At 39.8% G+C, this 20,284-nt stretch overlaps 1 protein-coding gene across 7 annotated transcripts in view; it reads right to left on the reverse strand.

Moving 5' to 3' along the window:
- LOC120724739 (kelch-like protein 29) overlaps nt 1–20,284 on the reverse strand; it is a 262,953-nt gene that overhangs the window by 238,075 nt on the left and 4,594 nt on the right. For 4 of the 7 annotated variants that reach the window (XM_040017097.1, XM_040017098.1, XM_040017094.1 and 1 more), the window contains exon 1: nt 10,535–11,685. The exons of 2 other annotated variants lie outside the window; for them this stretch is intronic. The gene's annotated coding sequence lies outside the window, so the exon portion shown is untranslated. Of the gene's footprint in view, nt 1–10,534; nt 11,686–11,741; nt 12,222–20,284 lie in introns of those variants that run through there. One more of the 7 variants, XM_040017101.1, reaches the window with a different exon arrangement.

Consider the following 20,284-nt stretch of genomic DNA (forward strand, 5'->3'; position numbering starts at 1 on the left):
AGTATATTTTAAGAAAGTCATAATGAATATGCCCCCGAATATGATGTGTTTTGGTGCCACCACCCATTTTCTTTATGGAACGTAAGATTAGAATTTTAACGACATAAACAGTCAATAACTTCCAGGCAATATTGTATATATTGAGTTTGATGTGACAAAAATTACCAATACTTATTATCCGAACCAAGCGCATTGGCACTGGTGTGTAAACGAAAACCTTGAATTTCTTTCTCGCATTTTTTTTTTTTTAAAAACAAAATGAGTTGAACCCCCGTAGGAGAAATGTTTACTTTGGCATGAAATTAGAGATGTTTTCCATTAACTCCACACAAAGGAACATCATTAACCATCTCATTGACTTCTCCCTATAGATTTATATTTGCTCTCTTCCTCTAATTGTCTACGCACTTGTGATGAAATTCGAATACTTGCAGTCCAAAGGCCACTCCTGAATGACATTTAACATACTTAATAACCTTAAAAATGAAAAATATCACTGGGATAAAAAGGTGAAGCGGTACAACTTTCAGTCACTCGCTGCCTTACTCAAATGATGTACAGAAAAAGTTCTACCGTGTCCGTTATTGTAAACTTGTCAGAATGAACCCCAGTTATAAATCATCTACGTAATTATCAATTGATTGAAGCAGCTAACTGTGAAAACCACATGGAAGTATAATACATCAATTTTAATGACATTTCTTAATCAGAACGCTGAGCAATCAGCAGAGACCAATTAAGGCCTGAGAGATAGAGACCCGCCATTAATAATCACACTTGGCTGCCATCACATTGGCTCCATTCTCAAAAGGGTGTTTGAGCAGTTTTGAAGTGGACTATTCATTTCAGGGTAAAGGTATTGCCGCAAGACTCGAGAGCTGCAGCAGGAACAAGAAAGCAAAGTAAAAAGAGTACGGCAAAAAACTGCAAATGCCGAGCAGCTTCATGTTATGGCCACGCCGTCAAATGACTGGTGTGACTACAGTTAAAAAAAATTCTCTCATAAAAATCAAAGGGCTTCTTTTCCAAGTGGCAATGAATTCTTGTCCACAGAGGAGGGAATGGATAGGCCTATCTTGCAAATGCTGAGAAAAAGAAAATGTCTACCCTTCAAAGCTATAAAACCACACCGGGGCCCACGGGCACAGAGCAATGACAGATATCTTTACAATGCCACCTTCAGCTGCAGCCTTATTAATGTTATGGTCAGTTTTATTGCGGACAAAGTCTGTTCATCTTTGAATGCAAAAACAGCCAAGCTGCAACGCATAAAACGTACCAGGGGCACAGAGACCAAGCAGCAACACTGCCCTTTATGTCTTTCCAAGCAGGAGTTTTCTTCTCTCTGATTTTCACTTTGCATTTGCTTGGCTGCTGATATGAGTGGCAATTGCCTGACTTTTAAGTCTACTCCAATGAACTGTGTTCATGTAAAGAGAGGTTAAACAGCCAGGGTTGCATCTGAGCGAAGGCAGTTGTATAACCAAAGTCACTGTCATTGGCGTTTCCTTTTTAAGCTTTATGCACTAAAATCTTTCTCACGCACAAAGTCTTGAATGATCAGGGCCCATCATATCATAAAGATGTCACACTACCATATTATCCTAATAACAAACTTCCCTCTCGGACTGCAGGCTTAGTCTAAAGCATTTAAAAGTAAAATGGGAGGCAGACCCTTCAGCTATCAGGCCCCTGTCCTGTAGAACAAGCTCCCAGTTTGGTTTTGGGAGACAGACACCCTGTCCAGTTTTAACTCTTCGATAAAGCTTATAGTTAAGGCTTGATTAGGTGACCTGAACTTTGCCTTAGTTATGGTGCTGTAGGCTCAAACTGCTACAGCAGCGGTCCCCAACCTTTTTTGCGTCACAGACCGGTTTATGTCCGACAATATTTTCACAGACCGGCCTTTAAGGTGTCCCGGATAAATACAACAAAATAAAACCAGAACAGTACCAAAAAAGAAGATTTATTCATAACACACGGGGAAAGACCCAAGGAAACCAAGTTAACGATAAAAACGATTTAAAAAAAACTGATAAAAACGCAGAAAAACACAAATTTCACCTCTGTGCTACACGACTTCAAGTGAGGCACTGAGCACTTCTGTTCACTCCCCGTGTGTTTATATGCCACCAACATATCATTACATTTTTGTCTTCTTACTGTTGATTTAGACTTCTGCAGTGAATCTTTGCAGAGTGTGCGACATAACCTACGTAGGTGGTTGAAATCGTTGCCAGCACTCATACTTTTGTGTAGCGTTTTATGTATTAATTACATTGTGGTCGTGTTTTATATGCGGTGCCAGACACGACACAAACAAATAAAATGCTGGTACATTTTTCCCCATCCTGCGCCCCTGCTCTTTGTTGTGGTCATTTTCTTTTTGTTCTCCTTTTTTTTGGAGGGGGGAGGCAAACATATTTGTCCCTTCAGATTTTCCACTTCTTTGTAAATTCCCTCACGTCCATTCTGACGGTTTCAGCGATCTCCCTCCAGGAATTCGCTGCCATCTGAGTCCTTATATTGGAGCAATGATTATCATTCCTTATTGAGGCAATGATTGTTATTCTCACTGATAAATTAAAAAGCCGTGGTGAAAAAGTAGCCGGAACACACAGGAGCCATCAACAGTGCTGAACAGGCCAGTTACAATAGCTGTGGGCTGCATTAACAAGACGTGTAGATATGATTTCTAGGGACGTTCATGTCATGTTACGGCATAAAGTTTCAGAGGGGTTTGCGGTTACAATGTACCTATGATGTAGATTTAAAACAAAGTATAAAGTATATAAAGTATACCCTACGAGTCTACGTCTCTCTTTTCTCTTTCTCCTTGACTCTCAACCGATCACGGCGGATAGCCACCAATCCCTGAGCCTGGTACTAACAGTGGTTTTCTTCCTATTATAAGGGAGTTTTTCCTTCCCACTGTTGCCAAGTGCTCGCTCGTTGGTTGTCAGGCTTTTATCCAAATATACTAAATTCATTACCTTATGGCATAAAGTGCTTTGAGGCGACTGTTGTTGTGATTTGGCGCCCTATAAATAAACCTGAACTCAATTGAAAATTGAATAGAATATGAGCTAATGTCAATAGTCCAATTTTGATAATGTGGTGACCCACTTACACAGAGTTTAAATGAATAAAAACAGCCCCTTTTCCTTTTTAATTTGTTGCTGGCTGTCATACGGTAATTACTAAATACAATTAATGACCCTGGTCATTGTGCTGCAGGTATTTATACAGAGAAAATCTACTGCCAACGTGAATTAATCAACAGTGGAGTGCATGCATCGCAGCATTAGGATGGCTGGGATGGTGCCAATATTTTATAAGCTGCTGTGGCCCTTGAAAGAATACATCCGAACTAATGCAAACAGGTTGTAAATAGGATAATATTACAGATCCACATCACACCACCTGTAAACAGGTGATTTATGTACCCTCTTAACTCAAAAAGCCACCTTTTAACTCGCGCAGTTGGAGTATGCAAATCAGACATGGCTGTAAGTCACTGTTATGTATACTACAATTAATTGTGAACGATTTACATATTTAGTCCTCACTGCAGATAAATGATTCAGAGGCTTCCCCTCAAACAGATCCCTTCAAAATAAATGCATGGTGAAGGACGAAGTAGGAGTGGCATCCCCAGATTCAGGTAAGAAGATTACTGGGCAAACCCTGCTTTTAGTATATTTTCTTGTTAATACCAAGACAAATGGCAATTTAAAAAAAGAAAAAAAAAAATCCACCCTGAGGCACACAGCACATAGACTATACACTGCAGTTACATTGTGGCACCACTGAAATGACAGTGGCAAAGCTCAAATGGTTTTATTGTAAATTCCCATGGTTCTGAGACAAAAAGCAAGTGAAATGAGTTCAAGTGACTTCAGCGACCGGTGAAATTTGTTTTCCTCTTGAAGTAATTTGAAGTCTGGTTTGCCTCAAGCAGACAGAGTTAGTTTGAGTCTGACATTCCACCTCAAAACCTCTTCCAACAGGCCTCTCTTTAAGCTTGGCTTCTCCTCAAGGCAGATTCAATTATTCAATTTCAAATAAATGATTACATAATGTGTCCGTGTCCTTTTAAGGCCCGGTGCACTTCCCAAACAATGTCTGCTCTAGTCTCCTTTTTTTAACAACTTGGACATAGCTTGAATAGGTTTTGTATTACATTATAGATGATGTTTATTCCAAAGCAGAGATAAGATAGTGAAGTGCACCTTATTAAAATGAGTAAGGTTTATAAAAGGGATGCCTGGGGAGCTGTGGCCGTCAGCTGCGGTGCAGAAATATTCCTGTAGACAGGCTTAATGGGGGCCTGCATAAACAGGAGGAAAAATAGCAGTGGTTCTGTTGGTTGTGATGGTCTACAAGATAAAAAAAAAAAAAAAAAAAGATTTTCCATGCCCACCTCTTTCACAGCCCGCTCCCTCCCTTGATGGTGCAAACCTACGGCATCATCGCATGGGGCTAACAGGCTTAACCTGCCCCCTGCGGAGCCACTCACCACACAGCCGCCTCCCCGAGTGCAGCGGCCCTGAGATGTAGCCTCACAGGCTTGAGTCCAAACCAAATCCTCACCCCGTGTCCCCAAACATGTCAAGTGAATTTAAACACTCTATGTGGGTATTAGCATTAATGGAATGGTCTTCAGTTTTCCTAACAATGCTTTCTTTTTTTTTTTTTTGGCAGGAGGACCAAATACTTTCAATGCCACATTGAACAAATGCAATCGGAGCTAAAGTTACTGGTAAATTTAGAATTTAAGTGCAGCCCTTGGCCCTGGTGTTATGGCCTAATGGCTCACAGCCTTTTGTGTAGGGTGGTTCAGATTCCTGGAAAGCATAGCTGTTTGACAACAAACACTCATGCCACGTATTACATATTACAGCCACAGCAACACTATGACAACTTAACACTTTTAAAGTCAGCAGATTAAAGACCTAAAATCATTACACTAAGAGAAATCTTACTGTTAGGTGTTAATATTGAAATATGTGAAAAAAATACAAATAAAACTGAAACATAAATGTATATTAAAGAACCTATTCAGTTAAACAGTACCAAAATTCCTAACTTTCATAATCAACAACATAAATACAACAACAGAAACTAAGCTTTGAAAGTGATCTATTAAATCAAATCTCCATGGATGCAGGAGGTTCAGAGCTTAGTGCATTTTGAGACCATTTGAGTCTCTGAAAAGGGAAACTGCAGGCTTTTTAGAAATATGATACCAGCATCACTAGCCCTTGAGCGACTGTGTTCAAGAGGGCAGCTGAAGAGACTGCTTTTCATAGTTCACTGATCTCTAAAGAGCTTGGGAAGCACGGCATTTGCTCATGGCCTTATGCCCTGTGTGTTAGCAAGTATTTTATGCTTTGTAATGGCCAGTTATGCTAGATATTCAGCGGCATATTTAAACAAAGACATCACTGTCCCAGAAAACCAATAAGGAAAGTTTAAAGGCTCCCTTAAAAGCTGCGGGAGAATAATTCAGTACTATCGGCAAAGAAAAAACTTAATGTGGTAAGTATCTGATCCATCTTCATCTTTGTCCTTGAAAGGCATCTCCCCTGTCAGTATTTAGAATAGGATTTTAGTTTTCCCTGAGATGGTATTCAGATTTACAGCAAAAATGTTTTTAAAATGTGCGTTAAAAAGACGTTACAGCTACTTTTTTTTTAAATAACAAGTGTTACTTTTAAAACAACTAATGGAAAAAACAAAAAAAAACCTCATTATGCTTTGTGTTGGAAGGAAAACGAGGCCTTTTGGTCATCCTGTCACTGAAAACGCCTTTATCGTGTTGATATCAAAGCAGGACACGGTAAACCAAATCAAGACAGATCAAGCATTCTCTCCACGCTTGCTATCAAGCTTGAATACACTAACAAACATGGCCAACACAAGCTGAAACCCATCTTGATCAATGAGAGACTTAATATTTGTTAAAGCACTGAGTTAAAGCAAGCTTGCATATGAGCCACAGAGTCATTAGCATACAGTGGAGCCCAGGTGGAGCTTGGATACGGCTGTTATCACGAACCGGGTGTAAATGATCTAAGGCTCTGCTCATACATGGCCTTAACATTGGTCTTGGGTGGTACAACTACAGGTGGACTGCTCCTGAAGGGACTCTGTTAATGCCCCATGGCTCAGACCACATTTGGAGGTGGTCTAGATGGGGATACCTCCCCAATCTTTAAACAGTCTTTAGACAAACGTGTCCTTGGACACATTAAAAGATGGCCTGCTCCAACTAACCTGCTCCTTTTCCAGCAACAAACAGCAAAACAGTTGGTGGAGTACACGTGGCAGGCTCTTTCCTGCAAAAAAGCATTTCTGGATCCATCGAACAATTTTTAACCAGAACCAAATGCAAATCATCAAAAATATATTCTTCATCTTCAATATTTTTTAAACCAAGCATTCTAAACTTAATCACACAACTAACAAAACTACATATGTTTCTGTCAAATGAGGCGAGAGATTCATTGTCTTAATTATATGCAGCCTGACCGTGTTAATGCAGCCAGTCAACCTCGAAAGCCCAATTCCACAATTCGCAATAGCCTGTCAGAGTGGGTCTAGATTTGCTTGACATAATAATGGGTAACAGGTCCAGTACCAAACTGAGCTAGGTAGGCAGGACTTTAATATTTAATGTAATAATATAATAATGCAGGACTCTTATTATTTTTATAAATGTGGAAGTAAAAATCTGTTATAAAGTCGTCACCCCAGATGTTTGTGATGAAGCATGCCAGGTATGATGAGGACTAAATTCTTGCTCCGTGCTGCTTTTAACTGCAGCTCCCGTTGTTTCAGCATGACTGCTTGAAAAGAAAATCTGAAAACTTGCTAAGCAAACTGACCTTGAGGTCAAGTTCAACCTGTACAGAGATTCCATGCTTGCAATTTGCTAGCAGCACAAAACCCAAAAAAATTAACCTAAGAAAAAGGAAATAAATGCACTAAGAGTACAAAAAGCTACCCGAGTACCGTCTAAGTGGCTATGGCAATTTAATACAGTGCTTCCTGAGTGAATTGAAATAACGGTTCAATTAACACAAAAACAGAAGCAAAAAAAGGAGTAATATTATGAAAACTGCTGGGTACACCGTGTTCAAAGGAGCCACTAGCATCAAAGGGTTAGCACGAAATGTATACATAATGTACTGCAAGCTTTCTTGCTGAAGGAAGTCTTTACAGTAAATACAGTAAGCAGTAGCATGCTATAGATTTATGTTTGTATTGACAGAGGAGAGACATTAATATTGTTTTCTAACTTACGACAAGAAAAGAAACCACTAAAAATATTTCCTGTAATAAATGATTTCTTTAACGAACAAAACCCATAATTATTTTTTGATTATTATTTTAAAAAAATAATATCACATTTCAGAAACATAAAAAAATATATATTTATGAAATGCAGAGTGCATCAAAAAGAATAATTCAATTTCAAAGTGCTTTAGGTCAAGCCATTCACCCGTAACAATCGAAGCACATACAGTTAGAAAGAACGGATTTGTGACTTTCATGTGGTTGCTGGAAGGTGGCATAACAGCAGTGGCTACAGTGACCACAGACAAGTTTGACTATTGTATGGACATATGCAAGTGTCCGGAGAGGTATGCCTTGAGCAATAGTTAAGTTTTGTATGTAAAAGTTTATATTCAGCCATGTACTTTAAATTTTACTGCAATTTTCCTTTTCTTTTCTTAAAAAAAAAAAAAAAAAAGTCTTTTGAAATTGGATAAAAAAAATTTTTAATACCCTGTCTGTGTGTGCTTAAAAAAAATAAACAATATATAATCAAAATTTTATAAATCATTTAATAACGACAGTTGTGTCACATTAATTCAGTAAAAGATTTGTTAATAAGAAAATAAAAAGATTTTAAAGCTGCAGATATTATTGCTAAATTCAACTCACTGTCACCTGATTGTGTAACAGGCTACAAGAATCTGATTTCACATTTCAAAATCTCACATTTCAGATCCCAGTGTGTGGATACTGTTGCTTGAATATACTGGTGTTTCTAAAAGGGTGCACGTGTAACCCCCCCCCCCAAAAAAAGACTAAATAAATAAATAAAAAATTACTCACATACTCAAAGCAGCCTCTATGAACACGCAGAGAGAGCACAGTATAAATCTGCTAGAGCAATGTGATTACAGAAGAAAGGATACCCTCTTTAACCTTGGAGAAAATAGAGTTCATTGTGTGTCAAAGTTAGACAAAAACATGCACAACTGCTTTTCATTCTCATTTTGATTGGGGGCGGGCTGGTCCAGATTGGCCTTCTAACATCCACTGCTCCAACAGAATCAGCGTAATTGCCGGCTACATTCACGCTTTAATATTTTGCTTTGGTGAGCAGGCTGCAGATAAACAGAGGCATTACATGTACATTAGTTTAAAAAAAAAAAAAATGAAAAAGAAAAAAAGGAGACACTGGAAATTACTTCGTCTTATCCAAACTGCTGCCGAATAGCTATATTTATCTGACTGCTGTTACATGAAAATAACTCAGAGCTTGGCTTTCTGCGGTTATATTTATTGGCAAGTTTGGCACAGCTTCTGCTTCCTCGACTCCTTGAAATACACGGTTGATCACCGGAGGCAAAACCAAGTGCATCACAACTTCATCCAAGTACAAGAAAACACTGTACAGCATTTGATCCTTTCTACCTCCTTAGCCTGCATTTAGATCACACATTCCACACCGGTCAAATTATACATGCTTTACCCCGTGTTCTCCTTCTTGGAAAACGTGGTGGAAAAAAAAATTATAATAAATGGCCTTGAGCTGCAGTTTTGTAATTTGCTGACCATAACAACAGGAGTCGTTTTTCGCTTTGCCTTTGCTAATAGGATAAATGCCTCTGGGTAATTTCTAAATGAATTCCTCCGGCCAAAGCGGTTCCCTAGACCAACCTAAATCACATTTGATATAGAAGGATTATCCCTGATTGAGTTTATTGCAAAGAAGCTTGTGACAAACTGAAAAGACGACAATACTTCCACAGAGGTAAGGCTTGCCTGACAATAAGGCTCTGTAGCTTAACACACGCTACAGAGTGTGTTAACACCTCTCCATGTAATGCTGCTGTGTGATCATCCACCTGCGGTGACTGGTTATCCTAAATGTGCAGAGCCAGAGTTCTCCCTCGAATGCAGCACGTGAGGCGAGAAGACCCCCGCTAAACACAGCAGCTCTCAGGCAAATGCATTGTCTTACCTTATCCAGTCCAGAGCTCCCCGTCTCTTCAGAGAGGACTAGCACTAAAGCCTCTTAATCCCTGCCTTGATTTGTGATAGCCTGCTAGGTTTTCAAATGTCATCAGCAGGGAAGTGTGTCCTGCTCCTGCCCCACATGCTCAGCCCATTAATACAATAACAAATGTTGGATGCATCTTCAGAATAGCAACGCACGCGCAGTCATGTTGGGTGGCCATAGGCTACATCTATTTATATACAGTAAGTCAGGCTCGTAAACAGGGATCAGCACCGGGGGGACCATCCAGGAGGATCGACAAGTGTGCTGTTGGATGTGAGAGTTCACAATAAATCATGCTAAATATGGACTGCAGGCAAAATGTGATAATTCTGCGATCCATGCTTTCGCCTCTACAGTGCCTTCACACTTGCACGGGACAACATCTCCTGCCCGGTCAGAAGGTGCATTTGTAAAACAGCATGGACTCGATGATCATCGGGAACTTTCTGCAAAACACAGTGTCCTTCACAGCCAGTGCTCCACTTCACTTCACAGCACTGCACTGTAACAACACATGGGACTTGTCATGAGCAACGCTTAGCTGTTTGAAGGATGAGTCTTGCCTAGTGCAGGCTACAACTTTACACGCATCTGTGGAATATAATAACAGGATTTTATTTATTTATTTATTTTTCCTCAAATCCACTCCAGAGCCACAATAAATCTTTCCGTTACAATCTGTGCAGTAGTGGGATTTGTGCAGCTGTAAATTCAGAAGATGCACAACTGGGGTAAGTGACATTGAAATTTATTTCTTCTGCCCGGTCGTTTGCACATGATTAAAGGCTTCTAGGCAGTTTGTCAGAACATGACCAGCTGATTACACCTGAATTATTTTGGTGTATATATATATACATACCAAAATAATTCAGTAATATGTGTGTATATTTGATAGCGTTGCTATAGTGACCAACTGTAAGTCCTAAATTGTTTGACATTGACGCAGACCACTCCTTTAAATTCCCAAACCTCGATCTGAGTCGTGAAGTTAGTTTTATTCGCCCTCCTCTTAACGGGAGCGCTTGCGCACAACGTGAGCGCCGTACACACCATTTGGTAGGCTATGGTCCTCAGCTAAGGGCTGGCAGTGAAACTGATGATCCCCCTCATTCATTCATGATAGGACGAGTGAACTCCTGCCTTAACACAAAAGCGTGTAAAAAAAGAAAAAATTGAAGCAAAGGCGAGAGTCAGCGCGGTGTTTCTTCGCACCTCCGCTGACCGAGCGCTTACCTCCACCGGCCGCTCGCTGCTCCTGTCCCCCGGCGTTTGTCCTTGTTTCGCTCCGGCGCTGATTATGTATGAATGCTGTCTTTATCCCGCAAAGACCGCTGTTGCATTTTACAGCAAAAGGAGCAGCACAGTGCAGTGGCAGCGGCTGTGGGCCGGTCTGTAAGTGGCCTGCCTGCGCTCGGCTCTGCACGTCACCAAGTGGAGTGGACAGGACTTGGCAGACGGGCTTTCTGCGCTCTCTGCGCGGCGGCGGATCTGAGATGTAAGCGACTGCTTGGACGGACTGGCACACCGTGTGGCCACTTTACTCCCGATGCTGCTCCTCCCCTTTCACTTTGTTTCTCTCACACAAGCCCTACAGCGCCTCCCACCCGCCACTGTATGCCATCGCACGTACCCGCAGAGAGCTGTGCTTGCACTCCAGCATCAGTGGAGCTGTCCTCGCAGGAGGTTCCTTGGATCATTATCAGCCATGAAGGGAGTTCCAAAGGTTCAATCGTATTCTTCTTCTATTACTTAGATAAGCAAGAAAACAAACTGTAATAATTGTATTATTCACTAAAAAAAGAAAAGAAAAAAAAAAAAACAGTGTTTGGGTGGTTACAGCTGAAATATTCCCAAACAATCTTCCCAAATAAATCCAAATTACAGATGAAAGGTGCACTAATGCAAGCTGTTCTTCCTTCCCAAAACCGCTGTAGCTTTCCCCGTCCTACCTGGTGCTTAAATGCTGGTAATTACATTCACTTAGCGTCCCGGTTGTAAATCAGCCCCTGATTAGATGGCTAGAATGAAAATCAACAGGGCCCTCTCCAGCTTGATCCAAATTGCCTAAAATCAATGTCCTTTTTGCTTCCCTAACCACTTTTCCATGAGCACAATCAGCAATGTCACGCGATCAAGCAAAGGTGGGAAGAAATAATTACAGAAAGTCAAGAAAAGACAGCCCCGGCCTCTCACTGAGGACATTTTGATGCGCCGCGGCAGGAAAAACACAGGTGTGGACGATAAATGAATTCCTATTCGGCAGATTTATTTGTTTTGATAGTTCAGCTTTATCTCGGCCCCTTCTGGGGACCGGCTACTTGTGGGGCAATTAACTCAGACAGAAACCTTCTTATCCACTGAGAACCTTTTAATTCTGGCCATATCTTTACAGCCTTCTAAAACTTTCAATTTGTCGCCCAACGTGATTATTTGTTCTTACCTGATGGATTATCTCCCTGTTAGTGGCACATGGCGCAGAATCCATTACAGTCTTTTTGGCTCGCTGTCACCAAGCTCCTCTTTCCTGCCTCGACTGCACTGTACAAATGCTTTCACTTACTTTGCTTGATTAGTTCTCCTCTCAAGACCACATGGGCGTGTACGGTCTCCTTAGATTGACAACTCTATCATTTTCATATCAAGGCAGTTCAGTGTGATGTTTGGTGACATCTGATTTTTTTCCTGATGTAACTCATCTTCAGCTAGAGCAGGGGTCTAATCAGCCCCAAGTGAAAACACCTGCACCCTTTACAGGACCTAAAAGTATCTTATAAAGAGTATCTATGCAGGAGAGTTAACATGCTGGAGCAGGAAAACCCAGATATGGAAAGGAAACATGGCTGAATTTAGTTGCTTTGTTTTCAGGGTCAGCGCCACTGAATCTTCCTACCACTAACCGCTGTTACAGGCTCTTATACGCTGGAATAATGTCCCTTAAAATAAGAATTATGGCTGTTTATGGTTATAATACAGCACAACAAATGTTTTCCTTTATGATTTTGTATCAGAGTCTTGTAATTATTTGTTATATATTACCAGTTTTGGATGTTTTGTAGCAAAAGAAAAACAACAAAAAAGAAGCTGAAAAGTATTAAAATATAGGGTTTTTTCAAGTGTTTATCAGCTATATGAATCAAAAGTGAGTGTTATATATAGCAGTTGGAAAGCATATCCATAGTATTTACAAACTACTTATCATAGTGTTTGATATTTAATCAGTAATAATGCATCATTTACTGTAACCCCCTACTGGAGCACAGTTATCACTCTTACTTAATGATTAAGTTTGTTGACATCATCTTATTCCCAGCATAGCTCAACCCAATTTCCACCTTAGGTCTAATCAGCCTGAGTAATTAAAACACTTGCATGGGTGTGCAAACCTATTCATTTGAAAAAATATTTATTAAAATGACGTGGGGCAAAAAAGGGCAATATTTCACTCCGAGTTGTTGTGAGTTGCTTTCCACCAAAAACAAAATCATGGCTTCGCAGTAACCTCTGACAAGAGAACAGACTTGCATGTAGTGTGTAAAATCCTACGGCGTTAAAAAACTAACACAATTTTTTTACTTTCGGCAGAGCACAAATATCATGATCACTGGAATACAATTTAAGCGTATGCACTCCTCAAAATGCCTGGGTGAAATACTCGAGTGCTCTACACTCCAGAGACATCCTGCGTTGCATCAAAATGTCACACTTGGCAGAATAGATAGTGGGCCTTATCAGGGGTCAAATTCTATTTTGCAGTAATTTCAGAAGTCTTTCAGCTGTGCCTTTCAGCTATGGCAGCGAGTGAGACGGTGTGCAATGGTGTGTGCTAATTTGTTGTGGAGCCCAGTGAGCCAAATCGGAGCCTGCAGGTTGTACTTTGAATTAATCAGAACTTCTTACATTGTGCAAATAAAGCTTCCTATCTGAGATCTTTGTTTTTTTGGGGTGGAACGAGTCTCCCAGAGGGGAAAACTGGGTACGATGTACAATGATGGAGCAAGCTCTTAGCGACTTAATGGTGATGGGCTAACATGACTCAGAGTTCAGCAAGGGAGAAAGATGGGGGTGGAAGGAGTGTGCTGTGCATCTGCGAATTTAATGCCAGCTTTGATAAAGTTGCAGTCCAAGATCTGTAAGAAGTAGGAACAATGGGCCGTTGTTGCCTGATAATTAACAAAATTGTAGCGTATCTGTGTCTGCACTAACGGCACCAGCATAACCTAATGGTGTTTTGTGGTTTGAGAGGTTTTGTTCTTATGGAAATAAAATGGGGTCGTGAGTACTTTGGCTGTGTATCACTACATCTGAATGTGTGAAGGCGTTTTGGGTGAATACGCTGGAGGTGGGCGATACATTCAAAGTGCGAATCTGTACAAACGTTTATGTCCAAATTAATTTAAATGTTAAAACGTGTGAAAAAACATATCTGAACAAATAGATTTCATTTTTTCATTTGTATGGAGCAATTATTATGGATAGGGGAACGATTAATATATATATATATATTGCACAAGCTAACGTAGGAATGCACAAAGTGACTTTGCATGAAGGTTTGCAGTTACTTGTGTGTTTGTGGGCAGAAGTCAACTGTATGTGGCAACTGCAGGTCTACAGGTAGGCGTTACAGTGCAAATAAAACCTACGACTTTTGATTCTTCCTCTTGCATAAGCCAATGCTTCTGCTAATATATAATTTCAAAATTCAGCAACAGAGCCAAGGGGTGCAAGCTTTCTTTGCTGTAAATCCACAGTTGCAAGCACATAACAAAGTTGCCTGTCTGAAAGAAGAAAAATATGTTCATAAAGCGAGTGAAAACAAGCTAACACAAACAGGAAAAAAAATGTTACACGAGTTCATAATAAGAAAGTGTCATATTGTTACAAGTCTAGCTGCTCGCATTCATTCAGTTCGACATAGCCGTCATACTTCAAGGTGAAATCAACTCCATTAGCGAAATAAAGGCAACAATCTCGCGCCGTAGTTCTCCTCGCAGTAAGTTAAGTACAAGTTCTAAATCACATTCCACCACCGCGAATACCAATCGTGTTTTTTCTTCTTTTCTCACAATAACCTCGATTACATATGTCTGCAGCTGTCTTCTTCAAGGACTCTCCCACCAGACCAGCATGTTCACATGCTTCATATGCCTAAAAATAAATAAAGCTAAAGCAGCTTAAGATTCTGGTTAGGACACTTTGTGCTTTTCACCTGATCTGGTCCAATGATTGGCCCAATTGTCCAGCCTCAGGCTAGATTTTCTTATGCCGGAAAACAGAACCCAGAATAGGTACAGCGGTGTACCACTTGAATTATAATATGCTGGAAGGTCATTATGGATTTTTTTTCTGTGTGTGTGTGTATGTGTGTGTGTGTTCAGTGACATTAAAAACATTTTTGCATGCATTCAGTGAATGATTTTTTTTTTTACAAGTCTAGTATGTATTTTGAATTAAAAAAAACAGCAGTAATTGTAGGTGCAAAACATGTTTAAATAAAGAAACGTTTTTATTGTTTTCTTTTGTGTAGTCATGTTGTTGCCTTTCACAGGTTAGTCTCCATTTACTTAGCTGGAGTGTCGGGGCTCTGCAGGGCACTGTGTTACTCATGCCTTACTGTACCCACTACATGCATAAATCTGGAACCTGTAAACAACAGTAATTGGGCTCAGGGGGAAGCGGACAAAAAAATAAGCAAATTGCTTCCATGAGTTTACATATCATTTCATCTTGTTTGTAGATTTATTTTCGGTACAATGCAGGTGAAAGGAATGGAAAGCGAATAGAAATTCAGCAAAGACATGCCCTCCAAACAACTTTTGTTTCTAGTCAGAGATTGAAGGGGAAAAAACTTTATGGGAGTTAGTCCACTGTTGACCGATGCTTTCATTCACTTCCGCAGTTTATCGATCAGCTTCTAAATCTATTATTTACTTTAGGTTATATATCAGCGTATAGTCTTTGCACTTCAGCCCCAGTGCCACTATTTATTTCTTTTTATGGTCAGTGTATATATTCTTGTCAAAAACTGTGCAGTATTTGATGATGGCTGGCACTGAACCTTGTGTCACGTCCACATAATGTCAATGTGAGTCTATGAATCCCCCAACAAAACAAGTTAGTTTGCAAATGTGCTGTTTTTAACAGCTGGGGGAAAAAAAGATTCTTAATAAATGTCTGACTTTCTTTGGAGAAACTTGCTGTGAAGAAAGTTCAATGGAAAAAAAGGAAAAGATTTTTCATACCTCCTACCGCACAGTATATTCGCACTACAAAAATGTACACACACTGCCTATAAGCACTATTCTCAATAACCATCCAACTAGAAAATATAACAAAGCCTTGAGAGATTTGTGTGTGTGTGCAGATGTGACTGATACGCTTCGCTAAAAATGTTAGCGAAATGTAATCAAATTCAGTGGGTGAAACTGTGGCTCGTGTGTGCATTTTTCAAAACTTTTACTCTTTTTTAACAATAAACAATGTACTCTACATTCATTTAACTTGACTTCAATTAAAGCTCTCTCAGCGTGGAGAAACTCACATAACATGTTTGTTTTAACAAGTTTTTAAAAAAGTACAAAGTTGTGTTTTGTCTTCAGCAGCCATGACAGATTTGAAAATAATGCGGGCTCCACCCCGGTGAGGGAGACTCACGTTGGCAATATTGTTTTAAGTAGAATTACAGAATAGGGCAGAGTCTGCACGTTTATCCTATTAGAAGGAAATGAAGCAGACAGTCTGTCTGTGTTTATCCATTATGAAATCCATATCTGGCTGGAAATGAAACAGTCAAGGTTCAGCCTCCGAAAAAAATTTTCTTCAAATGAAACTTGGGCCAACAAGGAATTTACAAATGGTTAATTGGCTGCTGTGGTTCTCAGCATAGCTATCTATAAAAACTGAACTCATGCTCGCATGCTGAACTCAATATGCTTTAGAGCGTCTTCAAATAGGAATGCACATTATCAAGCTGAGCAAAATATATATTAGAGAGGCCATTCTCTCCTGTGACAAGTCATTACAGGAGCAATGCCAAGTTTTCAGAAATGCAAATGCTGTTAATGGGGGGCCTTTGGGTGAAAGCACTTGGCTTGTGTTAAATTATAATGACATTTATGCTGCTCACCCTTCGAGAGTATCAAAGGATTTCTTCTCTTGTCTTTGTATAAAACAGATTTTTTGATGTCGAACATTTCTCCCGTCTGTTAGGGTGTTGCTTATTGCCAGTGAGCACAGGAGTTAGTAGATGGTTGAATGGCTGGCATTCTTGCAGTGATGTTCAAGTGGCTTTTTATCTGGATGTAATGTGAATGAAATTGCCATTTCTGTGACAATAAACCCAGCAAATTGCTCACGATGTCCCTTAATGCCGGCAGGTTTTAGCAGTTTTAGGTGTAACTTGAGAGCAACTTCAAATTGTCACATTCCTCCTCCGCCATGGCTGCCTGGAAACCAAAACAATTAGCAGGACTATTTCTGCAGAGATGACCACAATCCTCACACTTTTCCTGCCGCAGGTGGCGAAAGGCTCCTTTCCAATTAACAAGTCTAATTACATCACAACTCCACAGAGCTGTCTCGCATTCATTGTGTCGGATTGTCAGCGGGCACTTGTGAGTTGGTGCTTTTGTTTGATCTGTTTACAACTCTTTCATCGCGCGGTGTGAATTTAAAACGCAGCAGAAATAATCGGCCGGGTCGTAGTATGACTCTTCTTTTCTTACTAGGTTTGATAATTAGCTCAAAAAGGGCCCATTACTTGAATACTACTAAATACTTACCAAACTATGGTGCGTATTCATAGTGCAGCTTGCTAGTTAGATAGCAGTGCACTACATATAAATTAAAGGAGGTCTCCAAAAAAGAAATGTAATATAAACAGCTTCCACAGCTGTACTCACTGCTTCTCACTTTAATACCAAAAACTACTATTTCAAATGTACATACTCTTGTATTACCAATAAATATATATGAATATACAATGCTCATACATCAGGTGGCAACTATTATGCAAAAAATTAAGCAAATTCAGTACCTAAATGACACATTATCACTCATAAAATGAACTTCACAGGCACCTGTATACACTGTCTCATTGCAATAGACAACTACTTCCTTGAATTTGGGCTTTTTATTCTGGTTGTTTGGGTTTTTGTTTTTTTATCAGAGATCAAGGGAAGCCATCTCTCATTCTACTTTCAATCTTGTTTCACCTTCAAGATTTCATTTAAGCGCTCATCTCCTTTCCTGTAGTCGTGCACAGCTGATTCCTCTCTACACCCTCTTGTTTACCGAGACCCCCATAATAAGCCAAGATGTGCTTCTCCAACTCCTTATCATAACTACTGTACCCAGGTGCCACCTTTAATTTTTAAAATGTGCTAATATGTTCCTGCTTTAATACTTTCATCCATCTATTTTCTTCCTCTTATCAAACCTTAGGTTCTCAGTTCCAGGTCTCAACTATTCACACACAGAGTCGCACCTACCACTTAGAACTGCTGGAGGAACAAAGAGTATTCAAACTCTGGACCTCCTTGGTTAGTGGTTAGCAGCAGTGCTAATCGTGCTACCAGCATGCCAACCAATGCATAAAAACAATTGTAACCTACCCTATTCTTCTACTTCTCCTTATTATTATTACTAGTATGGCCAGAGGGGCAGATGGCGCGATATGGCAGCCTCGCTTCTGTCGGTCTGCCCCAGGGCAGCTGTGGCTACAACTGTAGCTGCCTCCACCAGTGTGTGAATGAATAGTGGAATTGTAAAGCGCTTTGAAGGCCCCGAAAAGCACTATATAAATGCAATCCATTATTATTATTCGTAGTAGTATTATTAGTATTATTATACAGATGTAAGGAGGGAAAACGTTATTTTGCTCTCCCTTAAAATCAAAGCTGCGCACCAATCAATTCACCCTTTACAGCTAGTGTACACATCCTTCTATCCATTCCTTTCAGTTTTTTTAACATGTATACTACATATTATCTTTGCAAACCATCCCCAAAAAAGTATTTCTCGCCAATCTTGTAGGGCGTTACAGTTTTCTATCTTTTGAAAAGACAAAAAACCCCACTAAATTCATCCTGAACAAAAACTAGACACTGCACGCTTCAGAGATTTTATAAAAAATGAGAAGTCCGTGTTGTTTTCTCCTTTCTGCTGCTTCTCTTGTACCTCAGCAAGGCACAAAAACAACCTGTTTCACCCAATTATCTCTCCCACAGGGCGCAGTCAGGCAATTTGGCTCAGTCAAGACTCTGATTCATTGAGCCAGATGATTTAAAGCTTTTGGGGGCCACAAGTCAGCCCACATGGACTGAAACTGCTTCGTGATTCTCAGTTGATATTTAGCAGCGCAAGTTGCTCCACTAAAGGTTGCAGAGACAAAAATAGAATGTTATTTCATGTCTCCCTCATTTGTCACTCTGTGAAAAACTGATTTCTGAGGGACAGAAAAATGCTTTAAAGCACAAAGTACCGTATTCACCCTGTACTGCAAAAGCTGCTTTCTACCTGGACATTTATATTGATGATATGCTGATAACTGACATGTTTTTCTTGCAAAACATACATCATTGCATCACATTACCTCTAACCCACAGTGTCCTTCACAAATATGAAAGTAATTATCCCGGACATCAGACCTTGCAAAACCAATTCATTTGTGCTTGGCATCCCTCGAGGATGTATTTTCTAATAATTACTATATGAGATTTAGAGCTGAGGCACACATGAAAGCCAATGATACCTACAGTCAGCCACAGATGTCAGGACTGGTGGAAGAGTCCACTGGCACTTTGAGCAAAATGACAAATGGGCCAAAGAAAAATCTTTTTGCAGCACACCTGCAAGAAGTGAAGTGTTTATGTGTGCGTCTATCCACTGTTTAGAGCCATTAATGGTTGATCAATGCATCAAGTCACTCTGGATTGTTGCAATTAGAAAACAATCCTGCAAAAAAAGAAGCCTATTTTAAGTCATGCGCTATCAGTAGGAAAAGCAACAGAGAGGATAATTGGGTATTGACGAAAGAGTGTGAAAGGCAAAGACAGCATGCAAGACCACTTTCCAATTTACTCTGTCATCTCGAGGCTCTGATTATGCTGTTTACTGACCAGATAATTGGGGCAATGTTCGATAAAAACAAACATTTTAGGGGGGACATGTCAAATACAAGAAAACTTGCATAAAAATATTCCAAACACTTAGCTGGAATGATGCTTTCCTATTTCCGCAACTGCTTGCGAGTCCTGACACACTCATGACTTCCTGGCTCCCCAGTGTTTAATGCACTATTATTTGCTGGATGGAGCCATTTTTCAAAGCATAGGAGGCTTTTGTGCTTTCCTGGCTGATACTAAATAGCTTCTGAAGAGTTAATTGAGAGAATGATGCCATTATGGTTTCTACTACGAAAGCAACCAAACGATAGCTCACGGTTTATTAGCATTTAATTCAATTCAGTGCAATTTTATTTATATAGCACCAAATCACAACAACAGTCGCCTCAAGGCGCTTTATATTGTAAGGTAGACCCTACAATAATACATACAGACAAAAAAAAAACCCAACAATCATATGACCCCCTATGAGCAAGCACGTTGGCGACAGTGGGAAGGAAAAACTCCCTTTTAACAGGAAGAAACCTCCAGCAGAACCAGGCTCAGGGAGGGGCGGGGCCATCTGCATTAGATACATTTTTTAATTTTAATAAGAAAAGATGAAAGAATCCTCCACTCAAATTTAGCAACATTCAACATTTTAAATTGAAACGCTTAATAAATATTAACTTTCGGTTTCCTTTTTAATTCCTTAACTTTGAATACTGCTGATTACATTTTTTATTTGTTATTAATATTATATAATCACATAAAATGTAATTCATTTTTAATCTTTCTTCAGAAGGAACAGACAATGCACATAATGTGGAAAAGCCTAGTTTTAGCTGAGAATGAACTTTTAGCAGTCATTACATTAAATTGG

Source organism: Simochromis diagramma, unplaced genomic scaffold (assembly GCF_900408965.1).
Source record: "Simochromis diagramma unplaced genomic scaffold, fSimDia1.1 OVJJ01000802.1, whole genome shotgun sequence".
Taxonomy (NCBI): domain Eukaryota; kingdom Metazoa; phylum Chordata; class Actinopteri; order Cichliformes; family Cichlidae; genus Simochromis; species Simochromis diagramma.